Genomic DNA, 15,524 nt, shown 5'->3' with positions numbered 1-15,524 from the left:
TCCAGATAAAATAGCACATTGGCAAGCATGATGGTAGGGTCCCAGTGGTAGCTTCGGCTAACACGCTCATACATGCTGAGCCAGTCGTCGACGTCAACGCCATTTTGGGCGGAGAATGTCCCAGGATCGCGGAGACTAGGAACCGTAACGTACGTGGTGGTTGGCGCCGCAGGTGTAGGTGGCGACGAGGTGTTTCCATCGGAAGCCATGGCTGAGAAGACGACGGTGCGGCCACTTCGGAGCTCCGTGGCGAGGACAAGGAACGTTCCACCTCCACCAGAATGTTACGCAAAGGACCAGTCAGTAAGACTACCAACTATTAACAGATTGTATTTACAACAGCAGTTGCAGCGCTGACCGGTTGTTGTTGTTGTTGTTGTTGCCTCAAAACATGGCTCGTACCCACGAGGGGGATTGGCCACACTGGATAAAATAAAACATGCACCTAACAACGAACAAAATGGTAAAGGTGAATAATCAAAATTAAGATTTTGGTAACTCCTTAACACAGATTTTAAGATGTCCTATACATAAATTAACTAAATAAAAATTAAGAGAAATCTAACTACAAAAATAAAATAAAATAACATGTCCCACGGTCGGTGCCCTAGCAGCGTAACCTTCCGGATGCTTCAATAAATTTGTGAATAGCAGTGATCATAGAGCCCTGACTTGTGCCTAATTGACAGGCCCCAAAAGACAAAATGTTTGGCGTTGTAAGTGCCAAACCCAGATTACTGCATGTAAATAACAGAAACATTCTACGGAGGGAGGAGAAGCGGTGGCAAGAAAGAAAGAAATGGTCAATAGTCTCCGGTTGATTACAAAACGAGCAGAGGTCAGTGATTGATAAACCGGATCTATGAAGATAAAAATTTAGGCGGGGAACTCTGCAGCGGAAAGTGGCCAGCGTCACCTCACATTGGCGTGAAAGGCACTTGCTCGTGTTCCACCGAAATTTTAAATGTTGGAAATCGTCTGAAGAAAGTATGGATGAGTCATGGCAACTCAGCAATAAAAGGCGTTTAAATCTAGCTCCTGTTATAAAAGAGAAATCAGGAAGAATATTTAGGACCGGACCATTTAGTGATGTCGAAGCGAGAGAGTCAGCTGATTCATGGTTAGACTCACAGCGCGAACCCAGCTCCTTCTTCCTCTTCTTTTCTCGAGTGATGGCGCCCGCGCGCATCGTTCAAACAACCAAATACCACACGCGTGTAGCAATATCATTAGCGAATGGCAAAGCGAACCAATGGCAAATTGAACTTACGAAAGAAAAGCTTTGTGAATCTGGCCCCAGATTCGGGAGCTGAGTTTTTTGCGCATGCAGATCTGTTCACGGACACTAGCCAACCCAGCTGCAGCATCCAGCCATGAACGTCACCATTACCACAAGCCAAAAACTGGTCCCAAGAATGGCAAACGCTGTAAATCCAGCTTGGTCAAGCCTTTTTCCACAAACTGGACTCAATTTCAAAGACTGCTTGCAACGAGATCCCTTGCCTTCGACACAACAGCCAACATGGCAAGCCTTAGCAGCCCAGACATTGCCCTCGAGTACGTCTATCACGTCAGATGCCCTCCCTTCTGACACGGTGCCCATACGCATTCATCCCGATGTTGCACCAGTCCAAATTAGATAGATAAGTGGTTCTTGAGGGAAAGGGAAAGGTTGGCGCTATCTTCTGCAGCCCTTGAGGGAGCACGGCTCAGCGCCAAATCCAAATTAGCAGCCAGCTCACTCTCAGCGCCGGAGTGTGTGCCTCTTCCCACCCTCTACGTACCGCCCCGCCTCTACTCCTATGGGACCGCAGATCTCGAGTAATATAAGACCTCTGTTCTTGGAGGATGAACACTTCCAAGTTTGCGAACAGCACGGACGATGATGCGCCGTTTCTTCGTGCTCTCCGAGCGAGTTGCACAGTCCGCCATAGGAGGAAGAGGAGGAGGAGGTGCGTAAGAGAAACAAGGCGTCTAAGGTTGCGTCTTTACCATTCAGAACTCGCACGCACGCAGGCGCGAATCGCACCAGAGGGCAGCGCCGCAGCGTCTGCGTGAAAAACAGCGGGCGCGCACTTGCGGCACGGCCCGCCTGGCGGCTTCGGCTCGTATGTACCTCATGCTGTTGTTAGCGGGCAGGGTAGGGGCTCGGTCCTGATAGACGCGAACTTTGGAGACTCGGGTTTTCCGGATTCGCCAAGCATCAAGGATTGTGCAACGTCCGCGTGAACATGAGAGAGCGCATGCGTAAATGGCGGTTCACAGGGGAAGCCGCCTACTCTTACGGCTCACGCTTCGGCACTAGAACTGGCACCAGACCTGGTGCAGGCCTGTGGTGAACTGTGTATCACTCTTGTGGGAACAGAGAAAGGACGGGGAAAAGGGCCGCGTCTATTTCTCGGTTGTGGAGTTAGCAGGAATTGTGCCGCACGACTGATTCGACGTCCCAAAGCGGCATCTGAGGCGTGACAAACGCTGTAGTGGACGAGCGCGGCCTGCTCTTGACCAGTTCGGTTTCTCTGACGTGCACGTGAGATGTTTCAACAGCGCTGAAGCAGACAGAGGACGGACAGAAAAAAAAAACTGTCAGCCCTTCCACTGGGGGGAGGGGGGAGATGGAAGACCAGCGAAGCTGTAATATGGTGGGAATTATGTATTTCCAATTATGATTATTAAGATGTGATGGTGTAATTGTTTATTTGAACTATTAAAGAATGAGAACTATATATGATCCGGTGATTTTCATTTATTTAGCGACCACAGGGACCATGACCTTATGGTCGCTACGCTACACCACTATAGGGTGTACGGCAAAGGTTGGCACGTTCTTCATAAACACGTCACCAACGCCGCGCGCGTTCGGTGCGAACGCGGGCAAAACGCCGCCGCCCTCGACAACACTTATGCGCGTTGTTTGTGTGACCGCACACAACCACTGTCAAAACGCTGGCTACGTGACGCACGGCTGAATGCCGTTGTCGGCACTATTAGGGGAGAGGCGGGCGAGAGCGCAGAGAGCCGGCGGCAGAGGCCGGCAGGTCCGCGCGCAAGCGCCGCAGTGGGAGAGCGGGCACGCACCCGCACAATCTAGAGTGCCTCGATGCCCTACTCGCCCACCACTCCCCTTCCACTGGTAAGTGGCGTTTGCTCTCCGCCGTGCGTTGGCTCTAAGTGAAAGCGCGCGTCCCTTGCCCTTGCGCGCTTTCACTCGCACATGCAGCATACGGCACATGAATTTTCTTTTTATTGCGATAGCAATTATATGGACACTCCAAAGCAGATTTCTGCCGTCGGCGTCGCCGTCGCCGTCGCTGTCGCCGTCGCCGTCGCCGTCGCCGTGAGGTTCCGTATGACGTCAATGGAGATGAAATAGTCGCCGCGCGCCGCCGAACGCTGTATGTGCGAGTGAAAGGGCGCGAGGGACGCACGCTTTCACGGGGAGTGAACGAACGGCGGAGAACAAACGCGCGTTCTGTGCCGTGCTCCCTTAAGGGCTGCAGAAGTAGGCGTCTCTTTCCTCCTTTACAATCACCATATATGTAGAGCAAACGCGCCTTCTTCTGTCGCACGAAAGGCCGTGGGGGGGGGGGGGGGGGGGGAGGGAAGGGAGGGGACGTTTAGCTGCGGCACCAAGTGCCTATTTATATCAGAGGCTCCGGCAACAGTCACCAACGCCGCAAGCATTTTGTGCGAACGCGCGCAAAACGCCGACGGCGTCGACAACAGTTCTGCGTGTTGCCGGTGCTGTTGCATGTCCAAATTTATACAGCTGATAAAGCTACTATCAATACTCCGTATAGCTCTCTACAAATTTGCTATCGCAATTGATGCTTCGCCTTTCAGGTGAAACTGTGACAATTTTTTTTTCTATTGTCGGACGCGACAATCGAAAGGTGAGCCCATAACAGCTTCGCTGTAAAAAAACGGTAGGCGACTTTAATAATTGACTTAGGTGTCTCTTAGTGGCACTCGCACCTCGGCATTAATTCTAATATATTCTAATTATCCCAGATACTTCAGCAACTCAACTTGTAACTAAACTTCTGCTCTGATATTATACCTATAAAGAAACCCATGAATTTTCTATGGTACTATTGTTTTTCTTTTTTCGATAGTTTATTTTGAATTTCGTCCCCGGTGGTCTCAGGAGGTTAACCGGAAGTGCTGTGCAAGAAGAAAGAGTGTCACTCGATGCTCGTGCCACTAAAACGAAGTCCGTCTGTCTTTGGTCAGCCTCTACGCTGTCAAAACAACATGTATCCACGACTAGCCCGTTCCCACACTGTGCACGTAAGAACGGTTGATTTAGTTATAGGTGCGAAGCACGGTGTAAGAAGATATTTTACACCGTGGTGCGAAGTACCTTATGCGCTCCGGCTGTCGGCGTCTCCTGTCGTCGTCGTCGTCGTCACAGTAAGCAAGCGGCGCGCGCTCGGCGCAAGCGCATGCCGAGCGCTCCCGCGTTAATCGTCGTCGTCGTCTTCCACAGCTGTCTGTGTTGCCGCTCATTATTCCAGCGTAGAACTTCACTTCTCTTCTGTCGTCGTGATGGGGAGGCCGCGTTTACTGGTTTATGAGTCATTGCTTAAGGCAGTATGACCCCATCAGCGGTGCATCACTGCACGCTTCGCACCTCACCAGGTTTCACATTCATGGAACTGCATTTCGCTCAATGGGTCATTTGACACTTACGCATAATATTTAATTCACCGCTCAAACCGAGCCTACGACTTAACTCGCGCTGACTTTAATAACTAATAGAAACTAAAACAGTAAGAAAGGCGTATATAATGGCCAAATTTTATGCCTGAATATGGCTGACACCCTGAATATCATTCCATGAAACGCACAGGATTTCCGACGTCCCAAAAAACAAGCCGAAATTATCAGTGTGGCCAGCGCTAAAAATTGCCAAATTCTGTCTTTGCAAGAAAAAAAAATTCTTTTTTCTTGCTTCTTTTTTTTTTTTTTCATTGGACACTCAAAGGAATGTGACCGCCGAAGCCCCGAATCGAACCCCGTACCCTATATTCAGCAGCCATAGTGACAGAGTCTCAGCGGCAGCCGAATTTCTCCAGTTCTCCAGTGTCATCCGTTATAGCGCTCGAGTTAAAAGCCAGACAATGGTCTAGTGCACAATCACTGTACGGCGAGAGATTGAGTATTGGTAATAAGAGTAATTTCACTTTCAAACAAAGAACTCCGTCTCACAACGCCGCGCGAACCACTTCTCATCGCACTCCAACCCGTGCCAACAGCGACACCTCGAAGATAAGAGGGCAACAAAATGTAACCGAAAGGCGCGAAATCTCTCCCCGGTTGCGGAGGCGGATGTTGCATGCGCCTGCACGCACAGTCGATGTTCAGTCGACGAGAGAACGCGTGTGGGTGGCGAAGCTGCCTGGCGCCTGCTTAGAATAGATAACAATAATCATGCACGTATGTGGCCTTCCCCAAGCGGACAAAAGCGTGTTCCGCAATTCCGGATCAGGAAGTTACTCCTCACCGGATAAAGAAACAGCAATCGGCGAGCATCTTCCAACAGCCGTCACGGCAGGGGTGCAGTCGACGAAGGCGTCCTAAAGGTCCTTCTCCTATTTGACTGGCGTGACTTGCCGCATGCTACTTAAGCGGCCGCATTTAGTAACTATACGTTTCATGGCACGTTGCTCTATCAGAGTGACCGGCCGACAGTTGCCAGTGAGTTAAAATTTACTGCGTCACTGCCTACGTCACAGGTACATGAAGGCAAGCTGCGCAACAGCAAGGGTTGACTGCTCCAGAATATTATGCGGCAATTACTAGAGCGGACTGATAAAAAGGTTTCCGCGCGTTGGTTGTCTGAAAGCGTTTGTCGCAAACACTGTCCCACTGATTTTCGCGTGATATCACTGCCCCTCCAGTCACATCTGTGCATGACTGAGCGTACTACATTAGAGAGTGGGTCGTAAACAGGTTTATATGTTCTCTTTAAAGTAAATAATAGAAATTCAACAGCGACAGCACGGATAAGTATTGCAGAAGACTACGCACCGTGATGCGTAATCAGTAGCTATAAAGAAAAACCAAAAATTTTTAACAACAATGCAAACAAAATTTTATGTACTAGTGGGATGCCATAGCGGAGTGTTCCTGGTGAATTCTGAACCCTCAGGATTTGTCGATTGTGCTTCTAAGTCAGAAGCGCGCAGGGCACCTTCGCAGACCGCAGGGAACGCATCTGATATTTCGGCGAAACTCATTTTATAGAATCATGGTATTCTAAATGTCGCCATGTCGTAACTGTCTCTGCGTCGAAGCTGCTCAGAAAGAAAAGAAAAAAGAAACACGAAAAAACAATCAAGGCCTTTTATTCCACCACTCTCACCTTACGAATTTTTGTCGAACGTTGGACTATCTCAAAACTGTGCAAAACTGTTCAGGAATTAAACGTGAGATATTGATCTTTAGGCTCAGGTGCTAATACGAGCCTCGGTTAGTGGGGTCCATATTTGACGCCCTATAAAGGCAGATTTAGGCTCGAGCCGCACGCCGCTCCACCCACCTGCCGCACGGGTGCGGTTGTGCGAAAAACTGCACATGTCGCGCACTTGTGCACAAATTTCGGTTTACACTGTGTTCGCAGATGCAGTGTAAACCAAGATTTGTCCACCAGTGTGCGAAATATGTAGTCTTTAGCACGACCGCACGCGTGCGGCAAGCGGGCGGTGCGGCGTGCGGCTCAAGCGTGAATTAGCCTCAGTCACTTAAATCGCACTGGCGTTGTCACTGGCAAAACAGCACATGCTGAAGCACTACTCAGGCAGTGTGATCAACAGTTGCTCCGTGAACGGAGTTTACCTATCGAAATTTTTCCAACGCGTGCGTGAAGAAAGAAGCAAAACTCCACGCTAGTTCCGGGCACTATCACACTTTCAAGTCGTATGCAAATGCTTGATGCACACGCGTGCTAATTATTGATTTTAATTATTGAGCGGTTATCGCAAAATTTCACGCAATCGTGTGCAAGTGCTTCTTTTTCATCACGGTTGGAAGGCGATTCGGTAAATCCACGGTGCCATATCAGCGAATTTTTATAGCGAGAGTATTACTTGTATTTTCGTATACGAGTATATAAGTGCAGGGATCGGACGAGGAGGACAATGGCCAAGCTAGATCGCGACGAGTGTCAACGATGTGATGGGCAAAGTTATATCAGGCCCAGCAGTTCAATTGTTAACCGAGAATCACAAGTGTCAACTACACCAACGAATGCAAATATATTTTTGTTTTTTCTTAGGATATTCTCGATGGGAAGCATAAAAGGTGCTCACTATTCTCTCGATCCTATTCCTGCCCTCTAAAAATCCTTAAAAACCCTCCGTATGACGCGTTCACGACGACCTCTCCACAGTGCTCCTCCTGTCTGCAACACCAACTCTTCAAGTGTTCTCTATCTTCCTCTTCACATTCCAGCCATCGCAGCATCGAAACCCACACCGTTACTCACAAGCAGCTTCACTGAAAAAAAAAATGTCACAGTTTCGCCCTAAGGGCGAAGCAATGAATGCGATAGCAACACAGCAATGTCATACGAAGTAAGTTGAGCGGCTTTGGTAGCAATATGAATTGTAGTAAACATGAGCTGATTAAGTAAGCAGGTGTGCTGCGGCGTAAGTAGACCGACATGAAGAGAGACTCAATGACCACGAGAAGGCGCGTGTGAAACGGTGGTGTTGATGAGAAGCGCTACCCGTGGGCAGCGCGCGTGCGAAGGGACACACCTGTAGCGCTGCACTGCCGATCCGGGCAGCATTGCGTGTGTAGCGTGCGTTGGAAAATGTGGCCCGACTATTACGAACTGAATGAACAAGCGTGGTGTGAGCGCGCACAAACACGAAGAGATCACACTGAATGACAGCAGACAACGACTGTCAAAACGCTGGCAGCAAGCATACGCCGCAGCGGGCGAAGGTACGTGCGGTCTATCGCTTCAACGGAAACTGAATGCGCCGGCGCTTAAAGGTCAGAGCCGCGTGGAGATAAGAGACGGTGCGAGCGAGCGACGAGCGCGGTTGTTGGCAGAGAAGTGCGCCCCCCCCCCCCCCCCCCCCCCCCCGCCTTGCTCTCTCCGGCGCTGGCTTCCTGCTTCCTTGCTTGCGCGTGGGAGATTGAGTGCGCTCGCTCTCCGTGATAGCGCGCGTCCCCGCACGCTTCCTCTCGGGCATACGGCGCGCGGCGAAGATTTTATCTATAGAGAACCTCACGGCGACGGCGACGGCGACGACGACGGCGACGCCGACGGCAGAAATCCGGTTCAAGTGTCCATATAATTGCTATCGCAATAAAAAAAAAGAGAAATAACTCGGTACCTGACACGTGCCACCACGGGACCTTGGAAGCGCAGCTCGCGGCCATCTCACCTCCAAGCGATCAGAAAGCTGCAATAAGAAAAATGAATTAGCAAATGTGTCGAAGTCACTAGAAACGCCGTCGTGCAACATAGGCCTATAAGAATTAATACATGTTTGGCTGTATGCCGCAAGCAAAGGGGCTGCGCTCAGCTACCTACACACGACAGCCAAATTCCCACCCGCGTTTCAACTTCAACCCTGTTTGCTGTTTCTTGTTGGCTCCAAACCTGCCGTGATGGCTCAGAAGCGCGATGTAGCTGGCTAGATTGCCGGCGGTGCGTCGACCGCATTCTTATACGGGGCAATACTGCATAAGCGCTTCTGTATTGAGATCTTGTTCAACATTTAAGAATACCAAGGAGTAAAAAAATAGAGCTGCTACCTAGAGCACTGCATGGGCTCGGGCTTACCCGAAAGCCCGGGCCCGGCCCGGCCCGTGGGCCGGGCCGGTCCGGGTAGGGCAGTTTTTTCACGGGCTCGGGCCGGGCTCGGGCACGCCATGTGCTTTTTGACCCGGGCCCGGGCTTGGCTCGGGTATTTTGACGTGGGCCCGGGCCGGGCTCGGGTATTTTGACGCGGGCCCTGGCCGGGCTCGGACTTTCTGGTAGTGTGCATGTAACGTGCAGCGAGTTATCCTCGCGCTTCTCGTCTCTGAAAAATCTGTTGCCCCGGCGCTGCTGGAAGCTAGCAGTGCTACTCCAGTGTACTTCGCTTTTCTCCTTCCGTCGTATTTTGCGCTGTTTGAAAAGAATGTAAAGTCCAGAAAGACTGAAGTCGCCTCAAATCAAAGGATGTCATTGTATTCCTTACCTAAATCAATGTAATTAATGCTTTCAGCGTGGTTCAAGCGCGTTCGCGACTTGCTGATTCTTCAAAGGCGAATTGGTAAAACGATGACTGGTAAGATAAGATAATTCGTCACGCGTCTGAAATATCGCACTGCGTCCATCCATGATTGCACGCATGTTCTCAACCGGCCATCTAGCAGCAGCGCATTACGCTGCACCACGGAGGAACGAGAAGCTTTCTTTCTCCATTTACTCCATCCATGCGCTGCGCCCACGACCGGTCATGGCTGCGCTTCGGCTACAGAGTGTACTAGAATACAGTTGAGTGGGACGAGCGGCTGGGGCGGCGCATGCTTTGCAGTGAGGCACCCGACGTGGAAAAATACTGTGGCGGCGCTGCGATATAAGTGAATTGGGCCGCATCAAGGTAGCGCCTTTGGAAACTGCTAGCGATATACTGCTCGGCAGGGTCATTCGTACTACTTCGCGCGCTGGTATTTCCGTGCAGAGCGCTGAAATGATGTTCATAATTGCATATTACATGTATTTATGCCATAAGAATTAATTCAGTTCATTCTCTACTTTGTTTTATTTTTTTTAATGCCACTCGGTGATCTTTTTCGGCCTCGGGCCGGGTTCGGGCCGGTTTTGAGCCGGGCTTGGGCCGGGCTCGGGCCTAAGGTAAAGGGGTGGCGGGCCGGGCCGGGCGGGTAACGTAGATTATTTCCGGGCCCAGGCCGGACTCGGGTCCCGCCATAAAACTTTTGGTCAGGCTCGGGCGGGCAGCCTAACGTAAAAATCGGCCCGTGCAGTGCTCTACCGCTACCTGCCATGACACATTGACTGACGTGTAGTCCTTACATTCATATTCGATGCAACAATGACGGTGTAGGGGTGAAACAACGCTTTAGTATGGGTCCACAAAGTAGACTAAACTTCAAGAGTGTGCAATACAAACTAAACCGAGAGAAAAGCTGAGGGAATGTTAGGATAGTAGCGTGCTATACTTAACTGGGACGGCAGGGCCAGAAACAAAACGAAAACACGGGAGAGATCATGTTGTGGACCTTTCCGCCACGTTTGCATGCACGCAGAGCTCTTTAAGTTAGTTTAAGTAACAAAGTCACTCGTCTTTTATTACTCTGTTCCCGCTTTTTCGTGCGCAGACGACGCACCCGCTTTCTTCAGCAGGCGCGCCATTCTCGAAAGCTAAAGTGTCAGCAGCAGACAGATGAGCGACTCGACGGAAACCGTCTGCGCTAGCCAATAACGAAGAAGAGGAAAAAAAGAGGAACAAACACATCAAATCAGGGGCCACAAATGAAAGCTAAGGACAAGCTCAATCTGGTTCCAGATCAACAAGGAGGCAAACACTGTAAGCAGGAAACGAAAACAAGAAATCACGCGTGGTTTGCATTTGGACGGAGGACTTCGTTTGAGTGCCAGTCAAGCTTCCGCAACGTAAACTAAGAATAGCTACAAAGTCAAAGCCTTCCGGTCTGACATTCGACTAACGCGACTATTCCCGACCCTTACGCCTCGAGCAAGTTATTTTCGAGCGCTGTTGCGGCGCCGCCCGCACGCTGTGAGCAAAGGACCTCATGGCGCCCGGAAGAAAAATTTTCTTTGTTGATCAGCCGATCGAAAAGATGACCAGACACGATTAGTTCTCATGAATCGCGGTGCCTGCTGGACGACGAAGTGCACGAGACGAGTTGGGTTCACGTCGACTAGGTAGATAGAATTTACTGTCCTTCGTTGTCACTTCATGCCGGTTTATATCTGCGTTTTCATATTAGCGCAGCATGGTTGTCCAGGTATAAAACCACGTATTCTTTGTGTGGAAGCATCGCTTTATACTATACACTTGACATCTGGAGAGTCTTGAGCGTTTAGCAAGACCGAAAAGAGGCAGCCCTTCACTTAGCTCAGTGAAACAGCATGTCCATCCACTCTTTCGTTCACTACATTTTCTTTTTCTTTCTTTTCCTTCTTTTTTTTCTTCTTTGTTTTTCGAGGAGGGTTGCCTTCCGGCGTAGTACATAAAGAAAAGTTGATGAATATGAATGCAACTCTGCATCTGCAAGAAGTCCAGTCAGTGTCTGTAATTAAAGCCATTGTGAATCCACTTGCTCAAGTCAGCATGCCGGTCACCCTGGAGGCCATATCGTCTGAGCAAGGGCTCCCGAATATGTCATGTGCTTGGGCAAGTCCACAACAGGTGGTACACACCGGTGTCTTGTGCCAGGGGGGTACAGCTGTGGCAGGTGGTGACCTACTTAACGAAGCCCTTCCACTTGCATGTGATGGTAAGGGTGAGGGCTACCCCAGCGTCATATTCTCCGCGGGCAAACTTCATCTATGCTTTCCTGGGCGTCTATTTATTTCCTCGCTCGTTCGTTTAATGACGTGACGTTCATGCACTTAGGATTGTTTTTACCGGCAAGGACGTATGGCTATGTTGAAACAAAAGGGCGGCAAGCGGCTTTCTGCAATGATTAAGCAAACAACTATTTGAGGAAGTTGTGCTTTATATTCTCGCACCGGAAGGGGAAAACATCAGCGCCAACACGTCGTCAGAATGCATACCCATACTCCCTACCCTGCTGCAGTTTTCTTGGCAAGTCAGGTCTCCGGAACCCTCAAGCTGGAGGAGAGTTCGTCAAAATGGAACAGTTGTCATCCAGCCTACTGTAGCATGAAGCTTCCTCTGTATGTTCCTTTGAAGCTTGGGGCTACAGTCTGGTGGATGATAATTTTATTGCGATAGCAATTATATGGACACTCCAAGCGCATTTTTGCCGTCGCTGTCGCTGTGCGGTTCCGTATAGTCCAACGGCGATAAAATCGTCTCCGCGCGCCGTACGCTGTGTGTGTGTGTGTGTGAAAGCGTGCGAGGGTGAGCCGGCAACCGCAGCTTAATCTCGCGCACGCCAGAGAGGAAGGCGGCCGGAAGCCCGCGGTCTTCGTTCGCGCGCTAGGCACGGGGAGGAGGCGACGGAGACGGGTGGGTGGGGGGTGCGTTCTGCTCCTGCGACTGCTGCTCACGGGCTGCCGCGCGGGCGCCGTGTCTTGAAAGCCATCTGCGATGTGGCCGAAGTGTGCGCCCGGGGGGAGGGGGGGCTCATCTTCAAAGCGATCTACGATGGGGACAAAGTGCATGCGCCGAGTGCCGGTTAAGCAAACAACTATTTGAGGACGTTGTGCTTTATATTCTCGCACCGGAAGGGGAAAACATCAGCACCAACACGTCGTCAGAATGCATACCCATACTCCCTACCCTGCTGCAGTTTTGGCAAGTCAGGTCTTGCCTCTTTTCGGTCTTGCTAAACGCTCAAGACTCTACAGATGTCAAGTGTATAGTATAAAGTGATGCTTCCACACAAATATTACGTGGTTTTATACCTGAAGAACCGTGCTGCGTTAATATGAAAACGCGGATATAAACCGGCATGAAGTGACAACGAAGGACAGTAATTCGATCTACCTAGTCGACGTGAACCCAACTCGTCTCGTGCACTTCGTCGTCCAGCAGGCACCGCGATTCATGAGAACTAATCGTGTCTGGCGAAGGTCAATTTGCTAGCTGCCGCTGGCGCGCTTTCTCACTCTAGCGTTTTGACGAGTTTCCGCGGTCATCGAGCGGGATGGGTTCATGTTTACCTGTGTGCGCGTGACACCGTGCGTGTTTGTTTAGTTAGTAAGCGAATATTTGCAACTTTGTACAGCCGATAAAACTACTATCCTTACTTCATATAGCTGTCTGCTAATTTGCTATCGCAATCGAGGCTTCGCCGTTCGGGCGAAACTGCGACTTTTTTTTTTTACCTTTCATTACTGCGAAACGGAGTCACAGAAAAACAAGAACACCTTCATGTAGTTTCCGTTTCATGAAGTTTCGCTTTCACTAGTTTCGTTATGGCAGCACTCGACACATCGGCACGTGCTTACAACTTCAACGCGAGACTGCCCTTGTTGATGCTACGTGTGCACGGGCTGCCGGCAGTTGGTATGTACCGTGTATGCATGCCTGTGCTTGCCACGTGTGCCTAGAAAAGAGATATGCTGGCTCTGAAGCAACGTGGTAATAGATAATGCTCATTGTCACTGCCCTCACGAATACTTCGTTACTCCTCCTTTTCCGTATTCTTTCTTTCTTGTAATTTATTTTAATTTCATCTTTCACCCTATTATTAGGAACAGCATACCAGGCATTTGCATAGGCTATGAAGTTTAAAGCTTTCATCCTTTCAGTATTTCTCTCTCGCTATATTTATTCTCCTCGTGGTGTTTCGTTGCCGTGCACTCGCTGCTCAGTGGCTACGCCGCTCCGCTGCTGAACACAAGGCGACTCGTCTACGTTTCACCGAATTCGACCTGAATGGAACGGAGTAAAAAAAAAAATGTGCTGGCAATGAAGAGGCGGTTGTTCTAAAAGATAGGTCCGGTTGCTTCGAACCCAAGCTTCGACATAGTCCAATTCCCATCGTCTCTCTCCCAGAAAAAAAATAAAACATAAAAAGAAAGAAAGAGAAAACATTATAAACGAGCTACACGTTGATACAATGATTATCATGCTATAATTAAAAACCTCACACGATAAAAGCTTTCACGTAGATAATCGCAACAGCGAAAACTTTTATGGTGTAAGGTTTTTAATTATAGCATGATACTGTTGTGGGGGCACACATTGCCGGGACAATCCAATATACCACGAGAATCAGCTCAGCAACTCCAGCCTGTATTTTTGTCAACAAGTATTTTTTAATCCTTTTTCAGCAGTGATAAAAATGCGGTTGCTGCAGCGTTGGGCAGGCAGACAATTAGTACAAAATGTACGCAAGTTTGGAGAATATGAGCCTTTCCTTTATTGTTGGCACTGATACGTCGACAGTATCTCATCATACTGCGCTTTGTCTCCGACACTTCGTGACGACACCTCCTATAGAAAACGTGCATGGTGCCACCGATATCTGCAGTGATACACGCCGTGCGTTATCTCGCCCTCGCAGAGATTAAGAAAGATGCTGCATGTTGGGATGTGCGGTCGCCTCGGAAGCAGGGGCGTTCCGTGGTTTCAGGGACAAAATAAGTGAATGACGTGCTCTCACGCGGCGATAGCGGCCGACGCTGCGGGCCAATCGTGCGCCGAATTCGCGATCCACAGCAATTATTACTGGCCAGACACGCTGTGAGGTGGAGCTGGCCGTTATCACGAGTTAGAATGGGTGGCCTCACGCGGCTCTGCCGCTCAAAGGAGGTGGGAAGTGCAAGCGACTTGTCACCGGTTTTTGGCACCGGCAGAGCGTGTTCCTTATCTCTCCGATGTCTCGGGTGGCTGGCGTGGCATTACGTCATAAGTACGCGCGTTGCTGGCGGCTTCACGTTCTGCACAGCTACGGCATGGCTAGCCTAATACAGTCACTTCGGTAATACTTTAACAGAGATTACAGAATGAACAACTCTTTATATGCATCCTCCTTCTTAAGTTGCCTTTCCCGTGTTGCTCTCCGGTTATGGGGCCTGAGCTACTTAGAGGCACATTCCTTCTCACGCCGTCCTCAAAAGGTAGAGAATATCGTACAACACGACTCTAGCTAAAACACCTTCCTCAGTGTTTTAAACCCCTACGCCCCCCTCTCTCTCTTGCCCCAACATTTAATTTTGAGTGTACAAACAGTAAGGCTAAACCAGCGAGTAAACAACCGATAACGCTGAAATTAAAATCATGTCATTTTCGCCGGCTTATGTCAAACCGGCGAAAAGCAACTCTAAAACATGGAAAATAAAAGAAAAAATAAGGGAAACATTACATGCCAACAGTTAATACTGTCCCCGACAACGAAGTGAGCTTGCTTTCTAAATCTATTTTACGAAACAATGCGGAGGGGCCTGAACAAACTAAATCTCATTTCGGGTTCAGTGTTGAGCTCCGAGTTATAAACCACTTTAATTGATGCAGCTCTGGTTTGTTGTGCTACCTTAAAGCTTCCTAGCTGCTTAAGGCCCCATGTTATGAACTGTCGAACCTACCACTAGAGCCCGTGTGCAATGGTTTGTTGAAAACCAACCTAGTCAGTCTTCGGAGCACACCGTAGCACTCCTGCACTGAACTTTCCTACTGAAGACGATAAATAATGCAAAAAATATTAAGCGCGCACTGGCGCCATCTTTGCTTCGTTGCACCGTTTTGAGGCTAAACGCATCAAGATGGTTATGACGAGTTAAAAAGTAACACGTGCTGACTACAATCAGTTTGTGACGTCAATGCAACAATACGTACGGCATAAGCCGTAGTCGTCGGTCAGTAAATGGAAACGGTAAAATGTAATCTTACCCGTCA

Source organism: Dermacentor silvarum, chromosome 6 (assembly GCF_013339745.2).
Source record: "Dermacentor silvarum isolate Dsil-2018 chromosome 6, BIME_Dsil_1.4, whole genome shotgun sequence".
Taxonomy (NCBI): Eukaryota; Metazoa; Arthropoda; class Arachnida; order Ixodida; family Ixodidae; genus Dermacentor; species Dermacentor silvarum.
Note: the sequence above shows the minus strand (reverse complement) of the source record.